At 46.1% G+C, this 20409-nt stretch overlaps 1 protein-coding gene and 1 long non-coding RNA gene across 2 annotated transcripts in view; both read right to left on the bottom strand.

Moving 5' to 3' along the window:
- The window catches only part of LOC140402256 (integrin alpha-X-like), an 815908-nt gene that overhangs the window by 380252 nt on the left and 415247 nt on the right, over nt 1-20409 (bottom strand). The gene's annotated exons all lie outside the window — the stretch shown is intronic.
- On the bottom strand, nt 12642-16486 carry LOC140402563 (uncharacterized). The gene is made up of 3 exons (XR_011938169.1): nt 16459-16486; nt 13351-13443; nt 12642-12750 (listed from the first exon to the last, which is right to left on the bottom strand). It is a non-coding gene; the product is annotated as an uncharacterized lncRNA (long non-coding RNA).

Raw genomic sequence — 20409 nt, 5'->3', positions numbered from 1 at the left:
TCTAAGTCCATGGAAGACTGAACCCAATATTATCTGTGCCTCTGGAACTCGCACTTCTCTCACTACGTGGAGGCAACTAATTCTGTTTTGTTCAGTTGCCAAATTGAAGTGTGGATACCTCATCCTTTACAGTTTTGATCATTCATAATTAATATTAATTTTTGTGGCATGTGGGCGAGGCTGGCTCGACACGATTTGTTGCTCATTCCAACTGCCCCTAAGAAGATGATAATGGTCTGTATTTTTGAACCATGACAGTCCATGTGAACTCAGTACACTTAAAGTGCCATTCGGGAGACATCAGATGAAGCAGACGTCGCCTTCAGTTCGAGCAAGTTGAATTACAACAAAGAGATTCAGAACTAAAGACGTTGTACAATAAAGAATGAACTCAAATGATTGGAATTCAAGACCGGCAAGTTCCTTTAAGGATGAAGGATAAGTTTGGCAAGTTTGGAAACTTTGGATAATGAGAGATATTGTTTGCTGAGTCAAAATGAAAAAGGAAGAACTTGTCACGGCTGGGATGCTGGGAACGTACAAAGCAAGTGCAGAATACAAGGAAAGTGGAAAGAAACTTACGCAATGAGTCAGGAACACTAAAAAGGGTCACGAAAAGTCATCGGCCAGCAGTGTCAAGGAAAATACGAAGGCTGGTCATACATATATAAAGAGCAAGAGGGTAGCCAGTGAGAGGGTTGGCCCACTCACTGATAGCGGATGGAATCCATGCCTGAAGCCACAGGAAATGGGCGATGTATCAAATTAGTACTTTGTGTCAGTATTCACAAAAGAGAAGGAATCTTTCGATGATGAGTCTGGGGTCTGTGTGTAGATAGTATGGGTCATGTTGAGGTCAAGTTGGAGGAGGTATTCGGGGTGTTGAAAAACATGAAGGTAGACACGTCCCCAGGGCCTGATGGGACATACCATAGAATACTGAGAGAGGCAAGGGAAGAAATTGCTGGGCCTTTGAGAAAAATCTTTGTATCTTCACTGGCTGCAGGAGAGGTCCAAGAGGATTGGAGAATTGCCAATGTTGTTCCTTTGTTTAAGAAGAGTAGCAAGTATAATGCAGCTAATTACAGGCCGGTGAGCCTTACATCAGTGCTGGAGGAAAAAATGGTGAGGATTCTTCCAGACAGGATTTACTCCCACTTGGAACTAAATGGACATATTGGCGAGAGGCAGCATGGTTTTGTGAAGGGGAGGTCGTGTGTCAAAAACGTCATCGAGGTTTTCGAGGAAGTGACAAAGACGATTGATGAGGATAGGGCAGTGGATGTTCTCTACATGGACTTAAGTAAGACCATTCACAAGGTCCCTCACGGCATTCTGGTACAGAAGGTGAAGTCACACTGGATCAGAGATGAGCTGGCAAGATGGATCTAGTAGGCAGAGGGTGGCAGTGGAAGGGTGCGTTTCTAAATGGCAGGCTATGCCCAGTGGGGTTCCTCAGGGTTCAGTGCTGGGGCCCTTCCTGTTTGTAATATATCTAAATGATTTGGAAGAAAATGTAACTGGTCTGCTTAGTAACTTTGCGGATGACTCAAAGGCTGGTGGAATTGTGGATAGCGATGAGGACCGCCAGAGGATAGAGAAGGATGTAGATCGGTTAGAGACTTTGGCAGAGAGATGGCAAATAGATTTTAATCAGAATGAAAGTGAGGTAATGCATTTTGGAAGGTCAAATAGAGATCGGAAATATACAGCAAATGGCAGAACCTTAAGATGTTGATAGTCAGAAGAATCTGGCTGTACAGTTGCACAGGTCCCTGAAAATGGAAACGCGGGTGGAGAAGGAAGTCCAGAAGGCATACGGCATGCTGGCCTTCATCGACCAGGAAATTGAGTTTAAAAGTTGACAAATCATGTTGCAGCTTTATTGAACCTTAGTTTGGCCACACTTGGAATATTGCGTGGATACTGGTCGCCTCACAACCAGAAAAATGTGGAGACTTTGCAGAGGTTACAGAAAATATTACCCGACGTTGCCTGGTATGGAGAGCATCAGCTGTGAGGAGAGTTTGGAGAAACTTGGTTTATTTTCAGTGAAATGAGAGAGGTTGAGAGGCGACGTGATAGAAGTTTACACGATTATGGGATGCATGGACAGAGCGGATAGTCAGAAGCATTTTCCCAGGGTGGAACAGTCAATTTCTAGGGGGGGCATGGGTTGAAGGTACGAGGGGCAGATTTCAAGAAGATGTACGAGTAATGTTTGTTACACAGAGAGTGGTGGGAGCCTGGAACTCTCTGCCTGGAGAGGGAGTGGAAACAGATACGCGAGTGACGTTTATGGGCGTCTTCACAAATACTAGAATAGGATGCGAATACAGGGATATGTCCACGGAAGGTAGCGGGTTTCAATACAGGTGGGCAACATGGTCAGTGCAGGCTTGGAGTGCCAATGGGCCTGTTCCGGTGCTGCAATTTCCTTTTTTTTATTTGTTCTTTGGATGAATATCAGAATGCCATTACATTAGAAATAATTCATTAATGAGAAAATGGGGATTTTTACATATTCAAGCTTATAGCAAATGGGCAGAAGTTCATCACATATTATTACCGGTGGATAGCAGCAAAGACACTTTGCGGGTAATGCATGAGGTTCCAGGCGGGGGGGGGGGATTTGAGGGTGAGAGCAGCTCAATAAAAACGACATTGACCTTCTTATTGACCGAGAATACATAAGGATACAATTGAAATAGACTGCACAGGTGAAGTGATAGGTAAACCACAGTTGGTAATCAAACCAGCACCTGTGTTACACATTCCCGTTTTCGAGGAACCATTAGTGGACCGTATCAGATAGAAAGCAAACAGAGCGAAGCAATTGATTGCTAACAATGCCAGATCGAAGATGGACTTACTTAGTGAGTCAGGTTACGATGCAAAACATGTATTTTGACACAGATGGAAAGAATGAGAAGTGTTGGTCGCTGTAACTTCGGGAGAATAGGTACATCAAGACAATTCTGAATCTGGCACAGCTCAAAGTAAATTGGACATAAACGACAAATTACAAAATTGAGATAGAATATTGAGCAAACTTTCAGAGGAAAATCAAAATGAATTGAAAGTGTCATTACTTGGAAGGCACAAAAGTATTTAAGCAAGATATAGAATATAGAACATAGAACATTACAGCGCAGTACAGGCCCTTCGGCCCTCGATGTTGCGCCGACCTGTGAAATCATCTAAAGCTCATCTACACTATTCCCTTATCGTCCATATGTCGATCCAATGACCATTTGAATGCCCTTAGTGTTGGCGAGTCCACTACTGTTGCAGGCAGGGCATTCCACACCCTTGCTACTCTCTGACTAAAGAACCTACCTCTGACATCTGTCCTATATCTATCTCCCCTCAATTTAAAGCTATGTCCCCTCGTGGTAGACATCACCATTCAAGGAAAAAGGCTCTCACTGTCCACCCTATCCAATCCTCGGATCATCTTGTATGCCTCAATTAAGTCACCTCTTAACCTTCTTCTCTCTAACGAAAACAGCCTCAAGTCCCTCAGCCTTTCCTCATAAGATCTTCCCTCCATACCAGGCAACATTCTGGTAAATCTCCTCTGCACCCTTTCCAATGCTTCCACATCCTTCCTATAATGCGGCGACCAGAATTGCACGCAATACTCCAAATGCGGCCGCACCAGAGTTTTGTACAGCTGCAACATGACCTCATGGCTCCGAAACTCAATCCCTCTACCAATAAAAGCTAACACACCATACACCTTCTTAACAACCCTCTCAACCTGAATGGCAACTTTCAGGGATCTATGTATATGGACACCGAGATCTCTCTGCTCATCCACACTGTCAAGAATCTTACCATTAGCCCAGTACTCTGTCTTCCTGTTATTCCTTCCAAAATGAATCACCTCGCACTTTTCTGCATTAAACTCCATTTGCCACCTCTCAGCCCAGCGCTGCAGCTTATCTATGTCCCTCCGTAACTTGTAACATCCTTCCGCACTGTCCACAACTCCACCGACTTTAGTGTCATCTGCAAATTTACTCACCCATCCTTCTCCGCCCTCCTCCAGGTCATTTCCGTAACAGCCTCCCCGAACAGGCGACAGAATGTGGTGACTAGGGGATTTTCACAGTAACTTCATTTGAAGACTACTTGTGACAATAAATGATTTTCATTCATTTTAAAAATGACAAGCAGCAGTGGCCCCAAAACAGATCCTTGTGGTACACCACTAGTAATTGGTGTCCAGTCTGAACATTTCCCATCAACCACCACCCTTTGTCTTCTTCCAGCTAGCCAATTTCTGATCCAAACTGCTAAATCACCCTGAATCACATGCCTCCGTATTTTCTGCAGGAGCCTACCGTGGGGAAACTTATCAAACGCTTTACTGAAATCCATATACACCACATCAACTGCTTTACCCTCATCCACCTGTTTGGTCATCTTCTCAAATAACTCAGTAAGGTTTGTGAGGCACGACCTACCCTTCACAAAACCGTGTTGACTATCTCGAATCAAATTATTCCTATCCAGATGATTATATATCCTATCTCTTATAAACCTTTCCAAGACTTTGCCCACAACAGAAGTAAGGCTCGCTGGTCTATAGTTACTGGGGTTGTCTCTATTCCCCCTCTTGAACAAGGGGACAACATTTGCTATCCTCCAGTCTTCTGGCACTATTCCTGTAGACAAAGATGACTTAAAGATCAAAGCCAAAGGCTCAGCAATCTCCTCCCTAGCTTCCCAGAGAATCCTAAGATAAATCCCATCCGGCCCAGGGGACTTATCTATTTTCACACTTTCCAGAATTGCTAACACCTCCTCCTTATGAACCTCAAGCCCTTCTAGTCTAGTAGCCTGAATCTCAGTATTCTCCTCGATAACTTTGTCTTTTTCCTGTGTGAATACTGACAAAAATATTTATTTACCACCTCTCCTATCTCCTCGGACTCCACGCACAACTTCCCACTACTGTCCTTGACTGGCCCTACTCTTACCCTAGTCATTCTTTTATTCCTGACATATCTATAGAAAGCTTTAGAGTTATCCTTGATCCTGCCTGCCAAAGGCTCCTCCTGTCCCCTCCTGCCTCTTCTTAGCTCTCTCTTTAGGTCCTTCCTAGCTAACTTGTAACTCTCAAGTGCCCTAACTGCACCTTCATGTCTCATCTTTACATAAGCCTCCTTCTTCCTCTTGACAAGTGTTTCAACTGCTTTAGTAAACCACGGTTCCCTCGCTCGACCACATCCTCCCTGCATGACAGGTACATACTTATCAAGGACACGCAGTAGCTGTTCCTTGAACAAGCTACACATTTCCATTGTGCCCATCCCCTGCAGTTTTCCTCTCCATCCGATGCATCCTAAGTCTTGCCTCATCGCATCATAATTGCCTTTCCCCCAGATATAACTCTTGCCCTGCGGTATATACCTATCCCTTTCCATCACTAAAGTAAACATAATCGAATTGTGGTCACTGTCACCAAAGTGCTCACCTACCTCCAAATCTAACACCTGTCCTGGTTCATTACCCAGTACCAAATCCAATATGGCCTCGGCTCTCATTGGCCTATCTACATACTGTGTCAGGAAACCCTCCTGCACACATTGAACAAAAACGGACCCATCTAAAGTACTCGAACTATAGCGTTTCCAGTCAATATTTGGAAAGTTAAAGTTCCCCCATAACAACAACCCTGTTGCTTTCGCTCCTATCCGGAATCGTCTTTGCAATCCTTTCCTCTACATCCCTGGAACTTTTCGGAGGCGTATAGAAAACCCCTAACAGCGTGACCTCTCCTCTCCTATTTCTAACCTCAGCCCATACTACCTCAGTAGACGAGTCCTCATCAAACGTCCTTTCTGCCACCGTAACCCTGTCCTTGACTAACAATGCCACCCCTCCCCCTCTTTTACCACCTTCCCTGAGCTTACTGAAATATCTAAACTCCGGCACCTTCCACAACCATTCCTGTCCCTGCTCTATCCATGTCTTGTATAGTTATCGTAAAGATGTTCCCATGAACAACACTACTGCAAACTCAATGTACTGAGAATGGTCCAGGCACAAACAGAGATGGTTAATTTACGTGATCAAAAAATGGAACTACATGGCAGAGTGAATGGAGAAGTGAAGGTGCAGAAGCAGCTGGCATGGGAACTTCATTCAGAATAAGTCAGACACGATTGTTACACAGAAGAGAAAGCTGGTCCTGAAAAACAGATTGGGAAGAAAGCAGAGATCTGGCATTAGATTGCACAGTAACTCCAGCACACACGCAATCATCTGCATGAGATCAAAGAGGAACGACAGCAACATCAACAAGGGAGAGAGATGTTCACAAGGCAGCAGATAGTTAGTAAATAAACAGCGGGCACTGTGGGGCTCCAAGAGCAGTAAAACTCTTGTCATAATATTTACACAGGAAGTGATGACACTAGGCTCTGGTCACAGAGCGCATCGGCCTTGACGGAATACGGAATTTGGAGGCTGAAGGGTTGGTAAAAATGTAACCAGAGTAGCCAGCCATATTCAACATGCAATGATGACTGAGACGGTCCAAATACACAATCTGTTCCCAATTATTTTGGTAATCTTCACCAGACAGCAAAAGAAGCCCAATACAAAACTCCAGATAAATGTGACGAACAAAGCATGAATGATGCAACAATGTGTCGAACAATCAAAAGAAAAACCTTGCTGGTCAACTCCGATAATTGCACCGAACTGAATTATTATTAATACTTTACAATTCAGGGGCAATTTAGTGTGTAAAATCCATCTATCCTAAATAAATTTGGGTTGTGGGACGAGCCCCACGCAGACCACCGGGAGAATGTGCAAACTCCACACAAGCAATAACCCGAGTCCAGTGTCGAACCCTGGTCCACGGCGCCGTGAGACAGCAGTGATAACCACTGTGCCACCGTGCCTCCTCGTGCATGGAGACTGTCGTCAATGTCACTGGTAGGTTTGACAATACCCGTACTACTTTTGCAGAACTAATGCAATAGTGGTGAAACGATAATGTGATTGCTGATGTCCTATCTTGACTGTGATCTTGGAAAAGACTACAACAGACTTTATAATGTGGTGATTATTGCTTAACATTGAAAACGGTATGGACCGTGTAGAATGTAATCTGTGTGTAATCTTGGGAAATTTCTTTTTTAATGGGGGTCGCACGATAGCAGAACGCCTCTCCATTAATGGGGTCCAATAAGTCGCAGGCAATTTAGGAGTTAAAAAGACTCCCAGCAACAGAGTCAGAGGAATACGACCACTGCCTGAGTTATCTTGTCCTATTCAGACTTATCTTCGTTAGTGGGAATACACGGAATGCCCCAGGTCGGCCAGAATGATCAACATGAGATTGATTGTCATTCGGGACAACCATGGATGACCATATATTATCCCATCTCAGAGTCTGATGACTTATGGTTTCTGTCAAGGGAAGGTTAGTTATTCTTGAATGGCATTTCTCTGTTCTTTTGTCTAAAAGGGTATGGGCAATCAGCCAGGATAACCGTAAGGTATTACAGTCTGGCCATCCCATGGAAGAAACCTTGTTTGAGGGGATGGGCGGAGCTCAGAGAAAGAGAGAGGAAGAAATGCTGTTTTGAACAGTTACAGATGAGAGGCTGTACAAAACGTCCAGGGAAAGGTCATGAGAGATCCCACCAATGGTGGCTTTAAAAAAGGGATCAGAATAAAGGTCTCCACTCGAAGGAAAGTTGCTTTCTAAATGTAAGTATTGCCATTGACTGGCTGCGAAAGTGGCAATAGAGCTGCATGTTCTGTTGTAATGTTGCCTAATGGGAACTAGTTTGTTCAGGTTAAGAAACGTCATTTAATCTGTCAGTGTAAGAGCTGAATTAAACGTTTACGAATTGATTTTTTTTAGTAAAGTTTGTATCAAAAATAACCAAGGCCTGTTTCGTATATTATCACTCCAAGAACAAATCTATCGTTCCACACCACATCACACCTTAAAGCCATTATGGCATCTGCTCCAACCTCCTGGTCATTGTTGCGTGCTGACAATGTGTGCACAACAGTCGACGTGGAGTAACTGGGGCGCACGGAGGAAAGAGTCGCCCCGTTTTTATGGCACTCGCTAAGCCATGTTGCTTTAATATTCAATACCATAACAGTGAATGCATATCACTCCATCAACGTCCTGATGTTTACAATTTACCAGAATCTCAACTGGCCATTCATTCTGACGACAATAACAGGCATCCAAAGGAAATTGTGCAGCTGGTATTGACTCCCCAAAATAGCTCCACCATCTAAAATGTAAATGTCCAGAAGATGATTGAATGGACTTCACTTGTTTCAATGGGTGCTCCTCCCGCAAAACAACGGGTGCTACATTCAATCTACTAAGCTGTCCAAGTGATTGGCGATCCATATATCACAAATCTGCATCGCATTTTAGCAACAACAACCATTAACATACACAACTACTCACGTACACAACGACAACCACAAACATACATGTGAGCAATGTGTACCTTCCAGAAACTGCACCTAAGGAACTCAGCAATGCTCATTTGACAGTCACTTTCCAAATGCGCGGACTTTACCACCTACATACTACACGGCCGTCCAGCCATTGGCCTTATGTAAGAATTGTGGAACCCGTCTGTATAAGCACCTGGGTAAACATATTCCGCCGGCGGTATTTCCTATTTTCCCAGCAGCGCATCCACTACCGTGGGTTTCCCGGCGACCTGGGGTGGCCACAATGGGAAATCCCATTGGTTGGTGGCAGGAATGGAAAATCCCGCTGTCGGCCTGGGCTCCCGCCGAGGAACATGCGGCGGGCGGAGTGGGGAATCCAGCCTTGCGCACTGTAAAGGATCAAGAAGGCAGCTCACCATGACCGGCTCTGGATTAATAAGAGCTGGGCAATAAGTGGTGTCCCAGGAATGGGGCGTTCACCCGCATACTAATAATAACTATAATAAAGCAAGTAATAATAAGATGATGTGGAAGAAGACAAAGAAAAATCAGGAGGATCAGGAGAAGATGAAGGAGGAGATGGAGAAGGATGAAGAGGAGGATGAGGATTATGACCAGTAAGAGGACAAGATAATGAACATCAAGAAGAAGAACGTTTTGTGTACATAACGAACGTTTTAATTCTGCGAGTAGACTCAATTTTCTATATTATTCCTCAATATTTTGTTACTCCACATAAAAACCAAGATAACTCCGCTGTTCAATTCCTGACTCGAAATCTGTCCAGTTTGTTCTGTAGATTAAGCAACCCTGAAATTTGCATTGCATTTTAGTCTGTACCTTCCTCTTTGTCCGAAACTTATGGACAAGCTGAAGTAGGTTCGAGCATCTATGCAACAAATGATTAGTTTGTCAGCCAAACGCACCTAATGGTGCAAGGGGGAATCGGCGAGAAGTTGCCCTCTTCCTCTTCTTATTGATGTGGAGATGCCGGCGTTGGATTGGGGTGGGCACAGTACGAAGTCTCACAACACCAGGTTAAAGTCCAACAGGTTTGTTTCAATATCACTAGCTTTCGGAGCGCTGCTCCTTCCACCTGAGGAAGGAGCAGCGCTGCGAAAGCTAGTGATATCGAAACAAACCTGTTGGACTTTAACCTGGTGTTGTAAGACTTCTTACTCTTCTTATTGAACCATCCAAACTCATTGACTGAACTTTGTCATGTGACTCATTCCGACGTATGTGTGAAGACCATAAGACCATAAGACATAGGAGCAGAATTAGGCTACTCAGCCCATCGAGCCTTCTCCGGCAATCAATCATGCTATTTTTCTCATCCCCATTCAGCTGCCTTCTCCCTATAACCCGTGACCAGTTATTATCAATCTCTATCTTCCAGGCACTAAATGATCTAGCCTCCATTGTCTTCTGCGGCAAAGAGTTCCAGAGATCCACCACCATCTGGCTGAAGAAATTGCTCCTCATCTCAGTTTTAAAGCATCGTCCCTTCAGTCTGAGATTGTGTTCTCTGATTCTAGTTCTTTGAGAAAGTGGACATGTTGTGTCCACGTCCACTCTATCCAGGCCTCGCAGTATCTTGTACGTTTCAATAAGATCCCTCCTCATCCTTCTAAACTCCGAGTACAGACCCAGATGCCTCAACAGTTCCTCAAACGATAAGCTTTCCATTCCAGAGATCATTCCTGTGAACCTCCTCTGGACCCTTTCCAAGGCCAGCACAGCCTTCCTTAGATACGGGCCCAAAACTGCTCACAATACTCCAAATGGTGCCTGACCAGAGCCTTACATAACCTCAGAAGTACATCCCTTGCATTGTACTCTAGCCCTCTCGGCGTGAATGCATTTCCCTTCCTAACTGCTGACTGAACCTCACTTTAACCTTCAGAGAATCGTGAACAAGGACTCCCAAGTCCCATTGTGCTTTTGATTTCCTCAGCATTTCCGTGTTTATAAAATAGTCTATGCCTCGATGTCTCCTTCCAAAATGCATAACCTCACACCTTTCCACGTTGTATTCCATCTGCCACTTTTTTTGCCCACATAATAATGAAATGAAAATGAAAATCGCTTATTGTCACAAGTAGGCTTCAAATTAAGTTACTGTGAAAAGCCCCTAGTCGCCACATTCCGGCGCCTGTTCTGGGAGGCTGGTGCGGGAACATAAGAACATAAGAACTAGGAGCAGGAGTAGGCCATCTGGCCCCTCGAGCCTGCTCCACCATTCAATGAGATCATGGCTGATCTTTTGTGGACTCAGCTCCACTTTCCCGCCCGAACACCTTAATCCCTTTATTCTTCAAAAAACTATCTATCATTATCTTAAAAACATTTAATGAAGGAGTCTCTACTGCTTCACTGGGCAAGGAATTCCATAGATTCACAACCCTTTGGGTGAAGAAGTTCCTCCTAAACTCAGTCCTAAATCTACTTCCCTTTATTTTGAGGCTATGCCCCCTAGTTCTGCTTTCACCCGTCAGTGGAAACAACCTGCCCGCATCTATCCTATCTATTCCCTTCATAATCTTATATGTTTCTATAAGATCCCCCCTCATCCTTCTAAATTCCAACGAGTACAGTCCCAGTCTACTCAACCTCTCCTCGTAATCCAACCCCTTCATCTCTGGGATTATCCTAGTGAATCTCCTCTGCACACCCTCCAGTGCCAATATGTCCTTTCTCAAGGAGACCAAAACTGAACACAATACTCCAGGTGTGGCCTCACTAACACCTTATACAATTGCAGCATAACCTCCCTAGTCTTAAACTCCATCCCTCTAGCAATGAAGGACAAAATTCCATTTGCCTTCTTAATCACCTGTTAACCAACTTTTTGCGACTCATGCACTAGCACACCCATGTCTCTCTGCACAGCAGCATGTTTTAATATTTTATCATTTAAATAATAATCCCTTTTGCTGTTATTCCTACCAAAATGGATAACCTCACATTCGTCAACATTGTATTCCATCTGCCAGACCCTAGCCCATTCACTTAGCCTGTCCAAATCCCTCTGCAGACTTCCAGTATCCTCTGCACTTTTTGCTTCACCACTTATCTTAGTGTCGTCTGCAAACTTGGACACATTGCCCTTGGTCCCCAACTCCAAATCATCTATGTAAATTGTGAACAGTTGTGGGTCCAACACTGATCCCTGAGGGACACCACTAGCTACCAATTGCCAACCAGAGAAACACCCATATCGGAACACACCAGCCAAAGCGATATCCCCCAAAGGATAATGACGTCTATTTCAGTCAAGCTTATCGGTGACAGTCTGGGCACTCACTTGCAAAAATGGCTTGGATGACAGGTTTGGAATGTTTCTGCTTTTTTACTGACAGCCTGCATGAGACACGCACATCCGTCAGTTAGATCCCAGCCTGCACACTTTGTTACTAGATTATTATGCATTAATCTTCCAGCAGTGAGGGGGTGTGGCGCACAAAGACTCCGTGAGACAAATAGAGTGAAGTCGATGAGGCTTTATTAAGCGTGTCTGTTCCCCAGCAGCCCGATAGTAAACTGGCCTGCGGGGGAAGGCACCGGCTTCTTATACTTCGCCTTCAGGGCGGAGTATGAGGTCAACGGCCAACCAGGACCCGGGATCTGTCAGCCAATGACATTAGGGCTTCCAGTCCCACATGACCCCCAATACATACTACCACAGGGGATAAATTCCAGTTTGGAACTTATTCCAAGCTGTCTTTCCGCTAAATATACCGCTGGTGCATACTGATTTCCATTATTTAATGTATAAAGCCTGAGAATATTTTGGCACAATTGCAACCGATAAATGACTCCAAATGGTCGAACATCTGACAGTAAGCGACTTCCATCCCGAAATCATTCTATTAAAGACACGCTGAAAGATCCCCCAAAATCTGCGTTATTCGAAAAAGAAAAACCACTCTGAATTGTTCGATTACCTTCCAAATTGAATATCACTCGATACACTTGATTATGGTCCAATCTACTCTGGATTCTCAATGTTCCTTATTCCATGCTTAGTCCAACGAAAGCCGTGTTAATTGTGGTTGTGTTAATTCAATATCGAAAAGCTTTTCTTCTCTGCAACAAAATATACCCAGGCACCGAGATCAGATTTAACAAGCATCTCTTCTCTTCCACTTACCCATATTTGTACCCTTCTGGCAGAGGGTAGGGAATGTGTGTCCGGGGAAGGAGAAAGAAGGTCCGCAGCACATGTATGGAGCTGAGGGAACTGATGAACAGGAACATGGACTTCAGCGAAAAACCAGCCTCGTATAAAACCTAATGTGACGGATTGGCGAAAGAATTAAATGAAAAGATATATTAAAAATAAAATGGTCGCTTCTGTCGCAGTTTTGAATCATTTTATCTCCGCTTCCTGCCCGAACAACTCCCCTCCCTCTTAAATCCTCAATCTTGATCCGCCACAGTCATTTATTGCTCTCTCCCCACCGTCTCTCTGCACTCATTCTTTGTGCAGTCAATCACCCTCCTCTGCTATAGCTGTTCCTCAAGCTAACGGCAAAGTATCAATCTATTCTCCCTTTACTTGGTCACTACCTGGCCAAGTCTCGCTTCATAAATTGTCGCGCACAATAACGTACGCGAGACGAGAAGCGATGAAGTCTATCTGGGCTTTATTAAGCGAGCCTTGTCCCCCAGCAGCTCAGCAACAGAATGAGGCTGCTGGGAGAACTCGAGCTCTTATACTCCGCCTTCAGGGCGGAGCCAGAAGTCGGCAGATCCAACCAGGACCCGGGACCTGTCAGCCAATAGCCTCTCGGCTTCACAGGTACCATATTACCCCTAATACATACCACCACACTGGCTTTGTGCACTACCTCTAACCCTTCCCACATCTCCCAACGTTCCGACCTTTACCTTAACCAGCAGCAAGATGGCTGATGATGTAGCAAAGGCTCCATAGTACAGAGTGATGACTGTGGAACGTCGGTTTCCAAACAAGTTTCCAATCTGGGGATTAGATGAGAAAATTGTCGCTGCATGAGAAGTTGAGGAGACAGAAAAATAGAATTTGAACCATCTTTTATGTGAACGGAGAGCTGTCTAGCCCAAACTTACATCACTGCACCTACTCTGTAGTTCTGCACCTTTTCTAGTCGGTATCAGGATTTCATTAATACTATAATTATTTAATGTGGTGACAGTTTCTGACAATAACAATCACTCATCCACTGATTTTCAAGTCTGTACGACGCTTTGAGTGGACAAATATTTGCCTCTTCAAATCTATCTCCTTATAACTTGGCATCTGTGCCCCAGAATTCTGACGGCTCTTCATATGCAAGTAACACTTTGCTATTTAGGTCTATCTGGGCCCGGTATTGCCTCCATTAAGTTGCTTATCAGATTACTCTGCTTAAAGCAAATAAACTGGCACTTTCTCAGCCTCTCCTCAGGGAAAATGCATTGGTTTAACTCCTGGCAATAACCCAGTTAACCTTTACTGCACAATGTCCAGTGAAACTACGCTTTTCTTTCAGTGTGATGTGCGGAACTGTATGGAATACTTTAGACCTGGTCCGACTACTGCAGCACACTGTTCCCGCATGGCCTTGTTGATCTTCTTGTCAATGATGCTCCCATTAAGCCAACCCATCGAACCTAGGATCCTGGAGCTGTGAAGCAACAGTGCTACCCACTGTGCGTCCGTGCGGCCCACATCAGACGGTTGAAAGCTTTTGCCACAAAGACTGGAGAAAAATAAAGGTTGGGATGATAAAAAATGTAATTTGCCCTTATATCTTGCGGCATTTCCCCACATCGACCAAAATACACCTTCAGTAATGAATTCCATGTGCAAAATGTTTGCTCAACTGAACATAAGACAAGAAAACCAGAAAACATCGGAGCAGAAATTAGGCCATTCGGCCCATCGAGTCTGCTCCGTCATTCAATCATGGCTGATATTTTTCTCATCCCCATTCTCATGCCTTCTCCCCATAACCCCGGATCCTGAATTAGTAAGCTAGCTGTATATGTCTTTCAGACACTCAGCGATTTGGCCTCCACAGCCTTCTGCGGCAAAGGGTTCCACTGATTCACCACCCTCTGGCTGAAGAAATTCCTGCTCTTCTCTGTTTTAAAGGATTGTCCCTTTCGTCTGAGATTGTGTCCTCTGGTTCTGGATTTCTCACAAGTGGAAACATCCTCTCCACGTCCACTCTATCCAGGCCTCGCAGTATCCTGCCAGTTTCAACAATATCTCCCCTCATCGTTTTAAGCACTAACGAGTACAGACCCAGAGTCCTCAACAGCTGCTCATACAACAAGCTCTTCATTCCAGGGATCATTCTTGTGAACCACCTCTGGACCCTTTCCAAGGCCATCATTTCCTTCTTAGATACAGGTCAGAAAACTGCTCACAATACTCCAACTGGGGTCTCACCAGAGCCTTAAACAGCCTCAGAAGTTCACCTCTGGTATTGTATTCTATTTCCAGTATTTTCCTGAAGACGAACGCCTGCTTCCTCGTTGGCAACCATAGCGCCTATTGTTGTAACACTTGCACTGTTCAAATTACGTCCTCTGCATTTTATTGCATTGTGATAATTTCATGACACATGTCGTAATAGAAGACACGTGTTGCGATAACCTGATGGAATACTGTGTGGCGTGAAGTTCAACACAAAGGGTAAGGCAGGTCCAGCTTCTGCTCTGGACTGTTCTGAGTGAGCTCGCCCACACAGTGTCGAACCGAAGGTAAATAGGGCGCAGATCGAGATAGGGCGAGGCAGCGGTCCTGGCCAGCACTGCGTTCACCTGATTGAACCGATATGGCACCACGTTACACAGGGACGGGGCAAACTAGCCTTAGGCATAAAAAGGAATATCTTTTTCTATTCGTTCCACAAGTAATTCGCGAGGCGTTTTCAGAACCCCAAAATGTATCATGGAGTTCAACCAACCTCCCCTTTAATGTATTTGTTGCTTTTCCCAGCACACGGCTCGTTCCCTAGGTGTGGGGTTACAATTATGGACACGTGGGTTTTTAAACACAAAACAATGTTCATTCCATGAACACAACTTAACATCTTAAATACACATTGGATCTCTTAACACCCCTTATTTCAAAGATAACTCCGAAAATATTACAACAGTAAATAATTCCTCAAAATGTTCCTTCAAACTTCCAAGAGACTTAACACCTTTAAACAGAATCACATCAGGTTAAAGGCTTTACTATTATGAGTTAAAATCACCCAAATGATCCAGAGATAGTCTTTCATGGCAGAGATCACAGCAAATCCAGCTCACTGCAAAACACAGACACTCCCCAAGCTCTTTTCTTCCAAACTGAAACTTCAAAATGGCTGACCTGAGCTCAGCTCCACCCACTCTCTGACATCACTGTTTTCTTAAAGGTACATTGCTTAAATATCCATGTCTTAAAGGTACTCTCACATGACACACATCACCACGGAATTCCACCGAGGTAAGATAAACGTCGGATGTATCTAAAACAGATAGTTTCTGCATTATAATGATATTAACAAAATAATATGGTATTCTAAGACTTCGTTTCACCATCTCAGGACTTCCCGAAGTGCTTTATATCCAAATGAGGTACATTGGGAATGTTGTGATCGTCGTCATGTTGAAAATTCACTAGCCAATTGGCACGCATTAAATTTGTACCAACAAATAATTTATAAGTGACCACTGTGCATTTTCTCGGTTCTGAGTATACATTTAATGTAAACCACTGGACACTTCGTACAATTGTAGAGGTCAGCGATGATCTTTGGATAATTCAATTCATTTTAACGTTTCAATGAGCAGAAGGTAATTCTGAAACTCTGGCAGAGGAGTCATCACTTAATGACGCACCCCACCACCCGCAAGCACTGTCCCCCCTCCCTGCCCGCCATCCACCTTAATAGTGCAAATTACCCAGTGAACAAAGCCTCTGACAGGTCAGCCCGCCTCAGTATCGTTCTGACTGTATCACACTCCTTATTACATTACCTGGATGTTTGTAATGACCAGGATGTTCCCTCCCACGGCCAGCAGAGACAGCGCCGGGAACAACAGACCCGCAGAAGCTGTAGCATTAGGAGAAAATCAGTGTGAAAAAGTTGATGTATCTTACATTTATCAAGCTCATACAAGTATATTTGCAGCCACTTAAGTTACTTCTTTGAACCGTATTCAGTACTGTAATGTCAGAACGATGGTAATGGAAGTTTCCACAAACAGACGCTGTCAGAAATCCAATGGACCAGTTCTTCCCAGCAGCCATGGCTCCACTCCGGTCGCCGCAGACCATATCAGGCATCAGTCATCTTTGTGACCTCCTCGAAAAACTCCAGCAAGTTAGTGAGACACGACCTCCCCCTCACAAAACTGTGCTGCCTCTCACTAATACGTCCATTTGCTTCCAAATGGGAGTGGATCCTGTCTCGAAGAATTCTCTCCAGTAATTTCCCGACCACTGACGGAAGGCTCACCGGCCTGTAGTTCCCTAGATTATCCTTGCTACCCTTCTTCAACAAAGGAACAACATTGGATATTCACCAGTTCTCCGGGACATCACCTGAATACATTGATGATCCAAAGATTTCTGTCTAGGCCTCAGAAATTTCCTCTCTTGCCTCCTTCAGTATTCTGGGGTAGATCCCATCAGGCCCTGGGGACTTATCTACCTTAATTTTGTTCAAGACGCTCAACGCCTCTTCTTTTTGGATCTCAATGTGACCCAGGCTATCTACACACCCTTCTCCAGACTCAAAAAACACCATTTTGTTTCTTCCTTTTCTTCAATCTAAAGTTTTATTGTTAACTGCTTCGGCTGTTTGAGAATTGGAAATTCTGCTGTGAGATTGTGCAGAAGACTTCATGGTTCTTGGGCCTGGATGAAAGGAAGGAGGGATAATGGATGTTGTGCTGGTCTTTTAATTTTCCAGGCGAGGTGAGGTGTGGTGAGAGTTATGAAGGGTACAGTCAGGCGGCTGTAAACATTGGCTGAATGGCGAATGTGCTTTGTTGGTGTTTATTGGCTGTGGGCAGTGTTGGAGCCATGGAGGGATGTTGCCCACGGAGGAAGCAATTCTGGGATCGGGTTGAGCACATAGGACGTGTAGGGACTTGTGTTTGAGCTGTGCTGAGGTTAGGTGAGTGGAATAGATGAATACAAATTGAAATCGGGACCGTATAGAATGAAGTGTTCCATTGTCAGATGTTGAGTGCTGAGTGAAAGGTGCCCTGTCAGAGTGTCACTACTGAGTGAGTACTGCACTATCACAGGGTTATCACTTGGGGGGTGCTGGCATTGTCAGAGGGTCATTACTGGGGGAGTGCTGCACTGTCAGTGGGTCAATACTGAAGGAGTGCCGTATCATGAGAGGAACAGTACTGAGGGAGTGTTGCAGTCACATGGTCAGTACTGAGGAACTGCTGCACCTTCATAGGATAAGATCTGAAGAATGGTGCGCCGACACAGGGTGAATAATGAGGGAGTGCTGCATTGATGGTGTGTCAGTGCTGATGGAGTGCTGGCCCATAATCGGGCCAGAACGGAGAGAATTCTGTACCAGAAGAGGGAAAGTACTGACAGAGTGCTGCATTGTCAGGGTAAGTACTGAGGGATTCCTGAACTGTAAGATAACCATTGCCAGAGGATCACGGCCAAGAGGGTGCCGCACCATCACAGGGTCAGTACTGAGGGAATGCCGCACTGTCAGGGGGTCAGTACTGAGGGAGTGCTGCACAGTCAGGGGGTCAGTACTGAGGGAGTGCTGCACTGTCTGGGGGTCAGTACTGAGGGAGTGCCGCACTGTCAGAGGGTCAGTACTGAGGGAGTGCCGCACTGTCAGGGGGTCAGTACTGAGGGAGTGCCGCACTGTCAGAGGGTCAGTACTGAGGGAGTGCTGCACTGTCAGAGGGTCAGTACTGAGGGAATGCCGCACTGTCAGAGGGTCAGTACTGAGGTAGTGCTGCACTGTCAGAGGGTCAGTACTGAGGGAGTGCCACACTGTCAGAGGGTCAGTACTGAGGGAGTGCTGCACTGTCAGAGAGTCAGTACTGAGGGAGTGCTGCACTGTCAGAGGGTCAGTACTGAGGGAGTGCTGCACTGTCAGAGGGTCAGTACTGAGGGAATGCCGTGGTGTCAGAGGGTCAGTACTGAGGGAATGCCGCACTGTCAGAGGGTCAGTACTGAGGGAGTCCCGCACTGTCAGAGGGTCAGTACTGAGGGAGTGCCGCACTGTCAGAGGGTCAGTACTGAGGGAGTCCCGCACTGTCAGAGGGTCAGTACTGAGGGAGTGCCGCACTGTCAGAGGGTCAGTACTGAGGGAGTGCCACACTGTCAGAGGGTCAGTACTGAGGGAGTGCCGCACTGTCAGAGGGTCATTACTGAGGGAGTGCCGCACTGTCAGAGGGTCAGTACTGAGGGAATGCCGCACTGTCAGAGGGTCAGTACTGAAGGAGTGCTGCACTGTCAGAGGGTCAGTACTGAGGGAATGCCGCACTGTCAGAGGGTCTGTACTGAGGGAGTGCTGCACTGTCAGAGGGTCAGTACTGAGGGAGTGCAGCACTGTCAGAGGGTCAGTACTGAGGGAGTACCACACTGTCAGAGGGTCAGTACTGAGGGAGTGCCGCACTGACAGAAGGTCAGTACTGAGCGAGTGCCGCACTGACAGAGGGTCAGTACTGAGGGAGTGCCGCACTGTCAGAGGGTCAGTACTGAGGGAGTGCTGCACTGTCAGAGGGTAAGTACTGAGGGAGTGCAGCACTGTCAGAATGTCAGTACTGAGGGAGTGCGGCACTGTCAGAGGGTCAGTACTGAGGGAGTGCTGCACTGTCAGAGGGTCAGTACTGAGGGAGTGCCGCACTGTCAGAGGGTCTGTACTGAGGGAGTGCTGCACTGTCAGAGGGTCAGTACTGAGGGAGTGCAGCACTGTCAGAGGGTCTGTACTGAGGGAGTGCTGCACTGTCAGAGGGTCAGTACTGAGGGAGTGCTGCACTGTCAGAGGGTCAGTACTGAGGGAGTGCCGCACTGTCAGAGGGTCTGTACTGAGGGAGTGCTGCACTGTCAGAGGGTCAGTACTGAGGGAGTGCCGCACTGTCAGAGGGTCTGTACTGAGGGAGTGCTGCACTGTCAGAGGGTCAGTACTGAGGGAGTGCAGCACTGTCAGAGGGTCAGTACTGAGGGAGTACCACACTGTCAGAGGGTCAGTATTGAGGGAGTGCCGCACTGACAGAAGGTCAGTACTGAGCGAGTGCCGCACTGACAGAGGGTCAGTACTGAGGGAGTGCCGCACTGTCAGAGGGTCAGCACTGAGGGAGTGCTGCACTATCAGAGGGTAAGTACTGAGGGAGTGCAGCACTGTCAGAATATCAGTACTGAGGGAGTGCCGCACTGTCAGAGGGTCAGTACTGAGGGAGTGCTGCACTGTCAGAGGGTCAGTACTGAGGGAGTGCCGCACTGTCAGAGGGTCTGTACTGAGGGAGTGCTGCACTGTCAGAGGGTCAGTACTGAGGGAGTGCCGCACTGTCAGAGGGTCTGTACTGAGGGAGTGCTGCACTGTCAGAGGGTCAGTACTGAGGGAGTGCTGCACTGTCAGAGGGTCAGTACTGAGGGAGTGCCGCACTGTCAGAGGGTCTGTACTGAGGGAGTGCTGCACTGTCAGAGGGTCAGTACTGAGGGAGTGCAGCACTGTCAGAGGGTCAGTACTGAGGGAGTACCACACTGTCAGAGGGTCAGTACTGAGGGAGTGCCGCACTGACAGAAGGTCAGTACTGAGCGAGTGCCGCACTGACAGAGGGTCAGTACTGAGGGAGTGCTGCACTGTCAGAGGGTCAGTACTGAGGGAGTGCCGCACTGTCAGAGGGTCAGTGCTGAGGGAGTGCTGCACTGTCAGAGGGTAAGTACTGAGGGAGTGCAGCACTGTCAGAATGTCAGTACTGAGGGAGTGCCGC

This window comes from Scyliorhinus torazame, chromosome 25 (genome assembly GCF_047496885.1).
Source record: "Scyliorhinus torazame isolate Kashiwa2021f chromosome 25, sScyTor2.1, whole genome shotgun sequence".
NCBI lineage: Eukaryota > Metazoa > Chordata > Chondrichthyes > Carcharhiniformes > Scyliorhinidae > Scyliorhinus > Scyliorhinus torazame.
Note: the sequence above shows the minus strand (reverse complement) of the source record. Positions and strands in the feature narration are given on the sequence as shown.